Here is a 13,712-nt window from a genome sequence, read left to right as displayed (position 1 = left end):
CCCCTGGGGACAGAAATGCTGTTTTGGGTTTTTTTGCTGCTCCCCAGCCAGCTTGAAGGAAGGATCTGTGATGAGGAAAGGTCCCATTGCCATTTTGGGGCAAGGTCACAGCATGGGAGTAGACAGATGGGCAACCCCATCCCTCCCTCCCTTCCCACTCAAGTGTGCTGAGGGAACAGAGACCTGCTAATGTCCCCCTCGTCACATCAGCAAGGTGGTCAGGCTGTATCAGACATGGTAGAAAAACATGGGAACAGATTTTCCTTGTTCTCTGGGAGCAAAGCATGAGTAAGGATGAAACCATGATGCTGCAACAACCCCACTCTTCGTCCTCCTCATCCTGCAGGCAGATTGCCGAATGTCAGACTAGATGTGGTGGATAATGAAAGTTCTTCACACGAGGTGCTGAGATATAAACCAGAGGAAGAAACCAATGGGTTTAACTGGTTTCCTGCAACACCCAGAGAACACAACGGGAGTGAGACAGGCACCTGCTCACTGCAGAGGCTCAAACCAGCGAGGTCCCCAGGGAACCACAGTGGTTCCCCATCATTCCTCCAAGCCCAGCACTTTCCCACATCTGAAGCCAAGCAGCGCTAAGCCTCACACACATGCTGAGCCCCCAAGTCAAACTGTAACACTTCTACATCCCACAGGGAAGAAAAATTCAACATTTGGTTCATGTTTGGAGTGAAAGCTTGGCCTGGCTGTTTAAGAGCTTGATTTCTCCTCACTACCATATTTACACACACCCATCCTGAAATTAATAAAGAACTATCTTTAATGCAAAGTGGTTTCAGATGTGAGCCACTTCCACGGCCCATTATCAGCATCGTGTTTGTTTTTCCATATTGACCGTGTGTGTAATATAATCCTTGTTTATGATAATTGATTTTCCTTGGACTGCCTTCCTGGGAATAATATGCACACTTTTTAACTCTCTCTTTAAAGATCAAATGGCATTTGGGCCTGGTGATTTGAATCTGAGTTGGTCAGAGCATTTAATACAATAAAAGTGAGCTTAAAGGAAAGCAGTTAAACCCTGGATATTTTTCTTACTGCATAGGCTGAAAACCCTTGAATTGAGAGGAAAGTTTGCATCTATTTTCTTGTCGTCTATTTTAAAAGCTGTCAGAGTTGGTTAGTCTCTCTTAAAATTAGTCCTTTGGATCATCTTCTTACTAAAAACAAAATCTGAGCTTTTTTTTTTTTAAAGCGATAGCGGATTAGGGCAAGAAGCTTTGTTTAGCTAAAGCGAGGGATTAGAGGAGATTTGCCCCCATAAAGTTGTGGTTTGATGGTGCTTTTATCCCTGGATGTTGCTAAAGCTGTGTTGCTTCAGGATTAGGAGCATACAAAGAGTCTCCTTGTGCTGTTTCACAGCCAAGAGAAAGACGGGGGGGAGAGGGAGAGACAGGGGAACACATGCAACAGAATTGGGAATTCCTTGGTCACACAAATCTAAAGTTTAAACCCCCTGACACAAACTTTGCTGGACACGTTGTGAATGCGAGATGGCCAGACCTGTAGTGGGAACACTGGATACTGCAGTGGAGGGGGTGAGGCCGCCTGAGCCGCCACGTCCCAAGCTCCTGCCATGGATTCTCCTCCAAAATGAGCAAAGTTCAGCTGGGGCTGGCAAGAGAAGAGTGAGGGGAAGGCAAGGCCTCACCACGGCTTGGGCAACATTTCTCCTGAGTGGAACTTGGACCATCATCAGCAAACCCTGGTGAAAGGAAGCCCCAGCACTGCTCCAGACACGCTGGAGCCCAGCACTGGGAGACGAGGGAGTCTCGTTCATTCAAACACCAGCTGGCTGTGTAAGGGAATGGTGATCCTCAGCCTTCCCACCTTTGGGAGATGCTTAAATCTTGGCATGTGCTGGTGAGATGTCCCCATCAGCCAGATCCAGGTCCTCTGCCATGACTCTGGTAGGAAGCAGAATAAACTGGAAAAGCCTCATATAATGATATAATGATATCCCTGCAAAAAAGCTGTAAGTAGAACAGAAATAAATCAACACCAGGCAGCAAGTGATTACGGCACTTCATTTTCCCTGCCAACAGGACTTCCAAGCATTAGAAGACAGACTGTGGGAGTTTCTGGCAGGAGACAGAGAACCTCTAAAACCCTAAGGTTTTACACGTATGGGAGATTTACCCCTACCCAAACCAAAATACAAAGAGGCGTTGCACTTGACAACCCCTCCTGCATGACAAGATCATTTCAAAAGCAGGGACGAGGAGCAAGAAAAAAATAAACCCCAGCTTAAATCCAGCAAGACTCCTGAATGACAACTTATTTCCATCCTATGGCAATTTATATATGTCCCCAGCTCTTTCTTTATTTTGGGGGACATGGGATCATGCCTTGATACCCATAGCACTTGTAGCAAAGCTGTGAGACTACAGAGGTAACACCACATTGGGCTGTAGGGTCTAGAGGATCCTCATGCTCCAAACCCCAGTGTGTGTAACCCTGTGCAGCTGTGCCAGAATGAAAAAAAGAAGTATCCTTGTTTAAATGGAATGAGGGAATCAAGCTCTTCCCTCCAAAACAGGAAATTGCATGTTATTAAAAGACATAATACCTGTGGATACAAAAATGCTGCTAGCAAGGATTTTCTTGCTATTTTCCAAGTCTGTGAGAGACTTTTCTCTCTCACAGAGATAGTAACAGAGTTCTGTAAACAATGAAACACCTGCAACCGTGAAAAGTCTTGTTTATAGTACAGTAGAAAAATATTTTGACAATGGATGTTTTAGGATTTTAGCCAATCACCCCCAAGGGGTGGCTGATCCTTTGTCCAATTAGACTATGAAGAAAAAAGTCTACAAAGGAGTTTGTAAAATAATTAAATAAAACAATCTTGCTGCACAATTCCCACTGGAATTGTGCTGGATCTTCTCTCCTCCTCCCTACGGCTGCGGGACATGGTAATATACCCTAGGGCATTTTAATAAATACCCATTAAAAAGAAACCCTAAAAATCCCTCTTGTCACAAGCAGACTATTATATCAGATTTTTCTGGAAAATCAAGTGACGCAGAAGATCTTTGACTTTATCAAAGGACATAAAAAGATGATAAATGTTATAGTCTAAAAGCTGTAGGTCATACACTTGTGCATGAATTTGTACGTGGGCACACAAATATGTACATATGTACTTTTTAAAGCAATCACCTTTGCTCATTTGATACCAAATGGCTGATGGAGAAGTTTTGTTGAAACCAACGGGATGATGAGCAAAACTCTGTTCCATTTTGCTTTCCCCTTTGCTTTGCCATAAAGGGAGAATGGGATGGGAGCAGGACCCTGGGTGGTCTGGCTGACACTGAAGTGACCACATGACAGGGTCCCGCTGGGCCAGAAGTTTGCAGAGTGGCCAGAGGTGGTGGGATGGGTGGGAAGTGCATCCCAGGGTGGGTGAAAGGTGTTTGGAGAGATGGCTCTCTGGAGGAAGGGTTTTCCTCATCATTCTTGCTGGTGCCTGGCTGCTCCTCCCCACCTCTCCATGGGGGAATGCCCTTCTCCTTGGCTCACAGGAGGCTAAATAAAGGCCCAGGCTGATGTGGAGTACAGATGTTCAACTGTTTCTTGCACATCTAAAGTCTGTGCTTTTAGCCAAGCAGCCCTGGCCTCCATGGATGGAGCAATGTCACTTGTTCCCCTCTCTGAGTCCATCCTCCCAAGCGCTGGAACATATGGACATTTCAGCCTGAGATTATTGCTTTATTGACTAAGTGCTCTATCAGCTGCAAGAGGAGCCACAAACCTGAAGGATAACAAAGCCTCTGTGGCTGGGAAGAAGAGGCAAAAGCCTCTCTCTCCTCTGCACCAGCCCAGTGGCATTTTCCCTTCCTTGTGGGCCACTTGCCAGCTGCAGAGCACTGTGACTCAGGCACGAACCTCCCTAAACAACAAGAATTTCCTCTCCAACATCTTTGCATCATATGACCTTCAAAACAAATCAGAAGATAAAATAAACACATAAAAGCAGCCAGGGTATTTGGCCTGACTGAACTCCATCGGGGCTGTGGAGCTGGAGGAATGCATTATCAGTTCTGAGCAATTTTTGATTTTTCCCCAGTGTGGGACTGCAGAAGTGGCCTTATTGAAAGGCCAGAATTTGCTTCCATTTCAACCAGTGACAGGTAGATTTATATTAAGTTGATTCCCCCTTGAAATTATCCAAGTTTAAAGAATTATCTGTCTGCAAAGGGGGAAAAAGAAAAAAAAGAAAAGAAAACCGTGCACCAGCCGTGGCTGTTCAGGATGACGTTCTGGGTTTGGAAATTACCTATTTAAGTCAATAAATGGGTTAGGAGGCAGAGAAGGAAAGGAAGGTAGAGTTTGGGGTTCTTAATCATAGCTTCGCAGGCTTTAGCTGCTCTCCCACTGTTGAAAAATGTTCCAAAAAGCAAAATAAATGATCTTCTAGTTACTAAAGTATTGATTTTGCCTACATCCAGTAATAAAGAGCAAGTCACCTGTAGGTAAAACTCTTGTAAAATATATTTGATACTATAATAGTCTGGAGATAGAGTTACATGCAGCTGAGAGAGGCAGAGGGATGACAAATCGTTTCTAATAAGGTGCTTACCTAACATATTTCATGTCATGTGTTACACAAAACTGAGCAGGGCCCATTTTCCTTTCCCCTCCTCTGTCACCCCCTCAGAGAAACCCACTGAGGTGGGGTGGCACAGGAGATGGCATGGCCTTGGCTGGTGCCCGCAGCCAACACATCCCCAAAACCAGGACCAGTGCAGGGAAATTGGGTTGAAACACCTCCTCCAGCTGCTCAAACAACCCAACACGAGGGCTGGAGCCTCTGGTGCACAAGTGCTGGTGGAGGTGGCCACTGGGCCATGCTCCTGATCCAGGAGGAAAAGTTCCTCTTCCCCAGTCCTCTTATGTCCTTGAAGTTTCTGCTGCAGAAAACCCAGCCAGCCTGGCTGTGTGCCTGGGAGATGGATTTTATCCCCCAGGAAACTTATCTGTCATTTTGCTCAGAGGTAGGAACGAAATAAATGCAGTCATGCATTTGAGCATCTGTTACCGAAGGACTGAACTTAGTGCTAAATGATGTAAATCTAGATAAATATCATTGCTTTTGAATAAATTACTTGGGGTTTACACCAGCAAAATAGCACTGAACTGCATCCAGCCTCACTGCCAGGACAGGCAGAGCCTGCACTGGTGTCCAAGAGATCAACGTTTGGGCTTCTTCCTGAAAAGATGGTTAGGGAGATCCAGCTCTGTTGCTGCCTGTTCTGAGCTTCCCCTCCCCCCTCCCAAAGACATGTGCTCATAGCTCCTTTGTTCCAAGCGCGGGCAAAGCCAAATGTAACTCAGACTCTTCAGCAGTGTCTCATTGGCCGCTCACCCCGGGTCCGCCCCCAGTCCTCCCCTTTCCCCTTCTCCTAATAAAGATGGTCGAGGGGAGGCAAACGCTCTCTCTCAGCTCAGCTACTTTCCTGTAAACATCTCTGGTCGTCTTGTCTCATTTGAAGGCTTCTAACTGCAGGGAATTGAGCGAGCAGGGAGCTATATTTCTCCCTCTTTGCTTCTGCTGATGGTATTTGCTCTGCAGCTGATTCAGGTACCGATTTTAGAGCTACTGAAGTGCTAGATTGCCCGTGCTACCTCTCAAGGCTGCTCGAGGCTTTCTAAGGCATTGAAATACAAGCGCTAGCCGGTATAAAGCTGAAAAGATACCTTCCGCACAGCTCCAGGTCTGATCTGCTGGTGAGGGACAAATCCTTGGTCCCTGTGGCAAAGCCCTCCTCTGGTTTCGGTGCTGGGAAGTTGGGATAACCCAACTCTCAGCATAAATCGAGCCTGAGTGCCCACTTAGCTGCAGCCAAGCTGCAAGAGCAGTGTCTCTCCTGAGGATAAGGAGAAGCAGCTCTCTGGGGCACAAACCACAGCAGAGAGTGATGGTGGATTCAGAGCACCCCACAGTGCAGAGCTGGACCTTGGCTAATGGAACAGAGAGCTGACACAACAGTGGCTTAAGGGTTCAGAAACATCAGGGTCAGAAATGCCCTCATTGCCCCAAACCTGTTGCACAACTTGTGCCCACACAGGCAGGCCCGTCGTGTTGTTCCCAGAGGATGCAGGTCGTCTTATGGATTTACCTTGTGCTCTTAAAACAAATTAAAAATCCCCTCAGCTGCTGACAGCTGCCCAAATTATGGGGTGCTGCAAAGGGAAGCCAAGCAGAGACTGACTTGCTACTTCACCACCTTTGCTACTCATGTGGGGAGGGTCTCAAGCTAGAAATTTCAGTCTCTCCATGCCAAGCCCATGGGGAGGGCCTGAATTTAAGCAACTTCCTGGAGTTTCTGTTCAGCTTGGATAACACTTCCAGCCCTCCAGCAGCTGAGGAACAGGCTCCAGGAGCTGTAACATCCCTATCACAGCCTTCCTCCACATCCACATTTCTTTTCACGAGTCCCATCAGGGTCTGAATAACAAACCAGAGCGCAGTGGACAGGTGGAAAGCTCTTCACCTCTCAAACAAGCAAGGAAAGACTTTTCTGGCAAGGAAACACCTGTCAGAGGAGAGGCAGCATCCCTTCATGCATCCCATGAGTGTGGAGAATATTAAAATTCCAGGCAGACCCAAGCCATAAAGGATGTCTGTGAAGCTGCGTGGGTGGATATGTTCGTGCCAGGTTTCAGTACAACCATTGCAAAACCCCAAAAGAGTATTTCCCCCTAAATTAATCTCTGGGTGAGACAGACACCAAAAAAAATCTCCCACCCTTCACAAAGTGATTGGGCAGATCAGGCTTCCATAGTGCCTCCTCCAGCAACAGCAGATGAGCTGAGCCTTCAGCCCGTGCTCGAGCTCTCCTAACTACAGGCCTGACTGAAAAGTGGCTTGTTTTCTAATGTTTCACTGCCTTTTGTCGTAAAATACAGAAAAATGTTAAAAAGAAAAAAAAAACCAGCACAATACAAAGGATGAAGGGTCTGCATTGACTTTAGGTTGTCTTTTCTCCAGCCTCATGGGGAGGAAGAATATTTTTCTCAGAAGATCTCAAAACTAAGGAGCTGCCAGGTCTTTTTGGCCATGTGGTGGCTGATGGAAAAACCTCCCACCCATGCCATGTCCCCCACATGACCTGGGTGATGTCACCTGCCCCCAGCACTCCATCCTCAAAGAACAAGAGATGTTTCATACTCAAACTACAACTGCAACACGCCACAGCAGCAGGGTCAACTCAGAACCACCCACATTTCGTCCCTGGTTGGATTTTTTTTTCCCAGGCTATTGAGTTACCTGGAGAGTGCCTTCAAATTCCTGATAAAAACCCAAATCTTCTATTAGTGGCACGTTTTTAAAATCACCTCCACTCATTTACATAACCTTTTTCAAGCAAATAATGACATTTCACTGGCTGTAGACTGATGGATAAAAATTGCATGAGGATAAGGAGTAGCTTGGGCACTGAATGGCCCCAGACCAGAATAAAGCCACAGATAAAGGGCTCTGAATCCAACCCAGGTGTTAACACAAAGGCAATTTTTGGTGCATCAAGTCAGAAAATAAAATTAATAACATTTTAAATTAAACAGGAACCCTTCTGACATATTACTGCAAAATTTCGATTTTGCTAGTTCTTTCTAGGCAGTCTGTGAAAAGACAGGAGGAGAGACACCTGTGCCTTTGTGACAGAGCAGAGCAGAAGAGGAGTGTCCCCAAGGCAAGATGGACCCTGAAATCCATTTCTCCCAGGAGGGCAGGGACTCGGCTGAGGGAGGCCTCTCCTCCTGACTCTGCCTCTGCTGGGCACATCACTGCTCTATTTATTTGCCTTTTCTCATCACCTTTCCTGCTTATCTCTTTTGCCCTGGATGCCCTCCTTCATCTGCAGCTCCTGGGCTGGAGAGGGCCCCCTGTTTGGCAGGAGCCTCTGAACACAGCTGGGATTCACTGAATAAATAAATAAGTAGATCTGCCTGTCATAACTATACTTTAAATTCCCTGCACGGGAGAGACTTCCCCTTTACATTCTCTCAGCTAACACTTTTACCAGGAACCACAGGCTGAAAAAATTGATCTTTTTGGCTGTTTTCACCTAATGCTCTTGGTAGATTTGATTCCTTACAGGTATTTTTTTGAAAAATAGGCTAAACTGAGGAATGGCTTATTACAGTTACAAACTGCAGTTAATGGCAAAAAAAAAAAAAAAAAATTCCTTGGCTGCATTTGAGAGAAGGTTGAGACCAAGGAGGGAATACGAATCATTTTTTACTCAAAAACATAAAACTAGTTATTATCCCAATTAAGAAAAAGCGGAAATGGGAGGAGGAGCTGAGCTTGCTCTATATCTTGTAGTATTCAGCTCACATTCTCCTTGAGGGGCAAAATTATAAACTCACATGCTTCTGCAGCCAAGGTATAAAGTTTAGGTCTAGATGGAAGTGTTCTCTAACTCTTGCCAGAGGAATGAAGGGCTGGATGAAGAATTGAAGGGAGTGTAAGAAAGCAAGCAGGAGAGAGAAGGTGTTGGGTTCCCTTTAAAGCAGGTACCTAAATCTGAGGATTTTTTTTTAAACCCTCTTTAAGATGAAGGCTCTGCTAATAACATGTCCAGAAGATGGCTCCTGGCAAATTGCTTTGTTATTCTTGTCAAAAAAAAAAGTCCCTTGGAAGCAGTCAATTTTAAACCATATATCAAAATGATTAATTGCCCTTAAATGAGCAGATGTTGAAGTACCCTTGAATGGGGCTAACGCTTTTTGGATTGCAAACATAATGTATTCATGGACTTGGAAAAATATCATTAGGGCTATTAATTAGCTATAAGCACCAAAAGCTTTGGTGACTCCAAGGTGTTCACTTTCTTTTTTTTTTTCATCTTCTTCTTCTTTTTAAGACTTAAGGGGGTACAACTGGTTTTTCTGGAATAAGGTTAGCAGGTTGTTTTTTTTTTTTTTTTGAATGCAGTGCAGGAAACCTTGTCAAGTAGCTCGAATTGGAAAAACTGTAAGAAATACTGGCTGACCTCTAGATATGGGTAGGAACCAGCCCCAGCAGCCAGGACTTAAGGAGGGAGCACTGGTGGGGCAAAGAAAGAGAAAGGAGGGAATAAAAGAAAGAAACCTGACATTGCAGGAGGCTGCTTAGAATATAATTCTGCCCTCAGCCATAGGAAAATGTGCTAAACCGCAAATATTGCATGAAGGTTTGAGTCGATTTGGGGGGGAAAAGGTGCTTTGTGTCCTCTTAATTTGGGGAGAAAGAAACTTTTATTGCATACTTGACCCCAGAGGAAAAAAATATAAATTCCTCTTCCCACTAATCTCACTTTCCTCCAAACCTCCAAGAGCAAAAGGAGAAATGTAGCAAGCTGTGGCTTGAGACTTTTTAGTAACAGAAAATCCTTAACTGTGAGCCAACTGTGAGCCTGTTTTGGTCTCTTTTCAAATACTGCATCGAATATATTTTCAATGAATTCATGGAAAAAAAAAAAAAAAGGAGGCAGAGAAGAGAAAAAAAACTTTTTAAATCTGTTTAAGTTTATAAACAAGATTAAAGAAACAATGTCAAGGGTCTTATGGAAATGGTGATAGTGCCCCTTTAAATAAGAGCAAGTGGAGATTTTCTATATCACTGTGCAGTTTAAATCTTTCTTGATGGACCGGACACTAGTCCTCCTTAAATCCTTCAGAAAGCTGCTTTAAGGAAAAAGGCTGCGAGGAATTTCTTCTCGCTTTAATTGCTTAAGAAACGGTTCCCACAATGAGCTGTGGCCTAGATTTGCCTCTCATTTAAGTTCTGATTTTTAAAAGTTCACAAGTTAATCCCCTTTCGGTCTCACACGAATGCGGTTGGCGTCGGGGACAAAGTACTGGACAATGTCTGGAACATTTCAAACCCCCAAAAGATGCCCCATACCGAAAAAAAAAAAAAAAAGAGAGAGCGAGAGAGAAGTGGGGGGGAGATGGAGGGGGGGAACCCCAAAACAATCCAAAACAAAACCAAGCAGCAAAGTGGCCTTGATTTAGTTAAGTAGCTATTTTAAGACCTTGTTGCCATTATAATTTGAGGCAAGTAGAAATGTCTTGCACTGTATTTGCCATAGATCCAGGGGTAAGGAGGTTTGTCAGTGTTCTGAGTTTTCTTCCTTGTTCGTCTTCCAAAGATGGAGCTTTATCTCTCTTTATTCAACCTAAAATTAAATTTTCACTTCTCTAACACAGTTTACTGTCCTGGCAAGAGGTGTTATAAAATTCACCAAAAAAAAACCAAAAAAACCCAAACAACCAAAAAGAAAAAAAAACACAAAGAGAGAGAAGGAGGGAGTTAATGCATTGGCTGTTTAAAACATAACCAGCCTGGCTTTGATTTTAGTTGTTCTGGAGGAAACAACCACGATTTCTGTGCAAATGCAAACACATTATTCTGTGGGGATGGGGATGGGGATGGAGGGGTGTGTGTTCAATACCCGAGATAGGGAAATTACATGTATTTCTAAATAAAATGAGAAAACCACCATTTTCTTCCAACAGTATCCCCTGATCGTTCCGCTGTTTTGTTGTTTTGTTAGGTTTTTGTTTGGGTTGTTTTTTCCCCACAAAAAAAAAAAAAAAACAGTTTTTCAAATTAAAAGTAGCAGCTGTCCTTCCCGTCATGCAGGTGAGGGGGCTTAGAGCCTACATGGAAACCTGAAATTCACGGTTTACTTAGGAAAGACATAAAAAATGGTCTTTGAAGGGGATTTTTTGGTACATGTATAGACCTAGACAGTTTGCCAAAAATATTACCGTCAATATCACGGAAACTTAAAATGTCGTTTCTACGTGGCAAACTAATAAATTCCTCCCACCCCGTCTTGAAGTGTGGGATCAAGTCTGGGTGGCAGATTTATTTATTTCCGTATTTCATTTTGTTCTGTGAGGCAAAACTCACAGAGAGAAAAAAATGCCCGATTTCTACCCTCGTCTCGCCCGATTATTATTATTACTATTATTATTATTATTATTTATTGATTGATTTTGGCAGGGGTGAAAAGCACCATTTCTCGCCCAGCCGAGCCGAGGTTTTGTGTCGGACACGGTGCCGGACACAAGTTTGAGGAGCCCGGCGCGGACGGGGAGGCTCGTGGGGGGAGCGGGGGGTTCCTGGGAGGTCCCCCCGCTGCCAACAGCCCCTTCCCGGGGCTCCCTTCCCTCCTCCTGCGCATTCCGCCTCTCTCCCTCGCTTGCCCGCGTTTTGGAGAAGAAACCCCTGTAATCTGGACACGACTGGTGCCGATTCCCTGATGCTTTGCCCCATCGATACCTCGGGGCGGGGGGGAGATGCGATAAATCTGTTCCGCAGACAAACTGGGGTCACTTTTCCGAGCTGCGCTAAATGCGCTGTTTACTCGTTTCTGCGAAGAAGAGCTGAATTAAACGCAATTATTTATTTATAGGGACTGGTTAAACGGCGGAAATCCCGTCGCTGGAGAGCTCGGGAAGATATTCTGAAGACAGAGGGAAACTCTAATTATTTCTTCGAGGGGAAGGGGGGAATTAAAACAGGCTTTTTCCTCGAAGTCATTGCAAAATCTCCCGTGCTCTCAGCGAGCAGAGAGTCGAGACAATGGTGACATCGCTGTCGGAGGGGTTGGGAATTCGTGCCTGGCTGCAAGCGACAATTCAGAAACAACTGAGAAGACGCGCTGCCCCCACCCCGGGCAGGCACAGCCCCCCGGCACACGGGGAACCCCTTCCCCGCTGCACGGAGCGCAGCAGCCCCGCCAAGTTTGCCGCGTTTGGAGCAGATTTTTGCCCCCCGGGGCTGATGTTTGTGCCCCAGATCCCGCGAGCTACAGGTCCGCGGGGCTGCTCCCAACCAGGTTTTGAGGGGCGAGGAGGGGATTCCAGGGGGGCCGCTGAATTTTGGGAAGCGTCGCCTGCTGGGTCCCCACCGTCCCCCGTTCCAAATCGTTGTGATTAGCGCGGAAGGGAAGGTGCCGGTGGCAAACTCGGGGGGCGGTGGCAGTGGTGGTGTCCTCTGCAGAGTCACCACAGGAAAAGCAAGAAGGGCCACTCCGCGTTGGTTTTGCGCGGTGGTGCCCAGGCCAGCCCGGGTTCTGGTCCCTGAAAAACGTCCCCGAAAAGCGATCACGGCGATCAAAGCGCCGAGTTTCGCCCAATCGGTTTCCTGGCCAAAAGCGGGTGGTTGGTTTCGAGGATGTGGGGAGAAGGCACAGGGCGAGGGGCTCTCCTCGCTCCTGGGGGCGAGCGGGACGTCGGTGGAGCGAGGGCAGGAACAGGTTGGAACAGATTTCAATAGGTTCACCCCCTCCTTCTCTTTCCCGAGACGATCATTTGGTACCCCATAACCACTGGTTTAAAAAAGAATAAATATGTATAATAAAAATATATACAAGAAAGTGGCACTTGGAGCCTTCTGGTGTCCCGAGCCAGACCGATCCCTTCTTTTTTTCTTTTGGTCAGAATTTGTTCAAAATATCAAGCTCAAATTAAAAGGTCCTCTCCCCCCCTCTTATTCTTTCTTGTTCCCTTAATTCCTGTCTAAACGGTTTTGCTCTGGGAGAAGAAATCTTTTCTATAGGAGGGAGAGAGGAAAAAAAAAACCTTCAAGAAGAGAAGGGTATTATTGTTTTAATCCTCTTACCCGCAGTCATTTTAAAACAGGGTGTTTTGGAGCCTGAAATGGCGTCTCGTCTCCCAATCCCATCCTAAATCCTCCTGGGCTGGGAGAGAATCTAAAGGCAAGGAACTGGCATCTATTAGCAGTCTCTCTAAAGGCTTTAAACTGCTCTTTCTGCTGCGAAGGCATGGCAAAGCTGAAAAGCAAACACAACCACCGCTCCAGTTAGTGAGCTCTGCCAGATAACCAGCCCGGCCGCTGGACGGGAAGATACCTGCGAAAATCCCGCAGAGAGAGTAAAAAGGGAAAGAAAAGGAAATACAAGAAAAGGAAAAGCTGGTTTTCCACTTTTTATATACCGAAGGGAAAAAAAAGTATTTCGGGGGAAAATATAAAAAAAAAAAAAAATCACGAGCGGGAAGATTCTTGGAGGATGCTCCTTCCTTCCCCGTCGAAGCTCCTCGGGGTCCCCCCTTGCCCGCTGTCCCTCCCTCTGCCTTCCCTGGCTCCCCTGTCCCGGCAGGGCCGCCCGTGGGCTCCCGGCTGCCGCAGCGGAGCTTCCCGGACGGGACGGGCGGCGAATCCTTCTCCCAACGCTCCTCTGAGCTTCTTCCACGGCTCCTATTTTATCTCTCCGAGTTGTGACCGTGCCCGTGCCCCCAACCCCCCATTTTAAAGAGTAGTCGAGGGGTGCAGCAGGCTAAGCTGGGACAGCGAGACGGCCGGGAGGAGGGTGGAGGACCGCGGTCGCTCTGTAATTAAGGTTAGGAGATTATCCCCCACCAGCATCACCGCTCAGGGGCCGTCGGGGGAGAAGGAAACTTCAGGGTGTGATCCAGCGTGGTGCTAAGCGGGGGGCGCGGAGAGAGGCACGGCTTCCCTTCCCTGTGCCTTACGGACCCCACCACCCCCCTAGTCCTGGCTCTAGCCCTCCTCCCTCCGCCGGCATCCCGTCCGCGTTCAGGGATTTAATTAGGCGTTTACACCTCGGCTTGGAGTAAATGACTAGTAAGAAATGTTGGGGGGGGGGAGTGGGGGTGTATCAGCAGCCCCGCTTTGATTGACAGGGTGGAGGACCATTGAAAATCTT

This window comes from Corvus moneduloides, chromosome 9, assembly GCF_009650955.1.
Source record: "Corvus moneduloides isolate bCorMon1 chromosome 9, bCorMon1.pri, whole genome shotgun sequence".
NCBI lineage: Eukaryota > Metazoa > Chordata > Aves > Passeriformes > Corvidae > Corvus > Corvus moneduloides.
Note: the sequence above shows the minus strand (reverse complement) of the source record.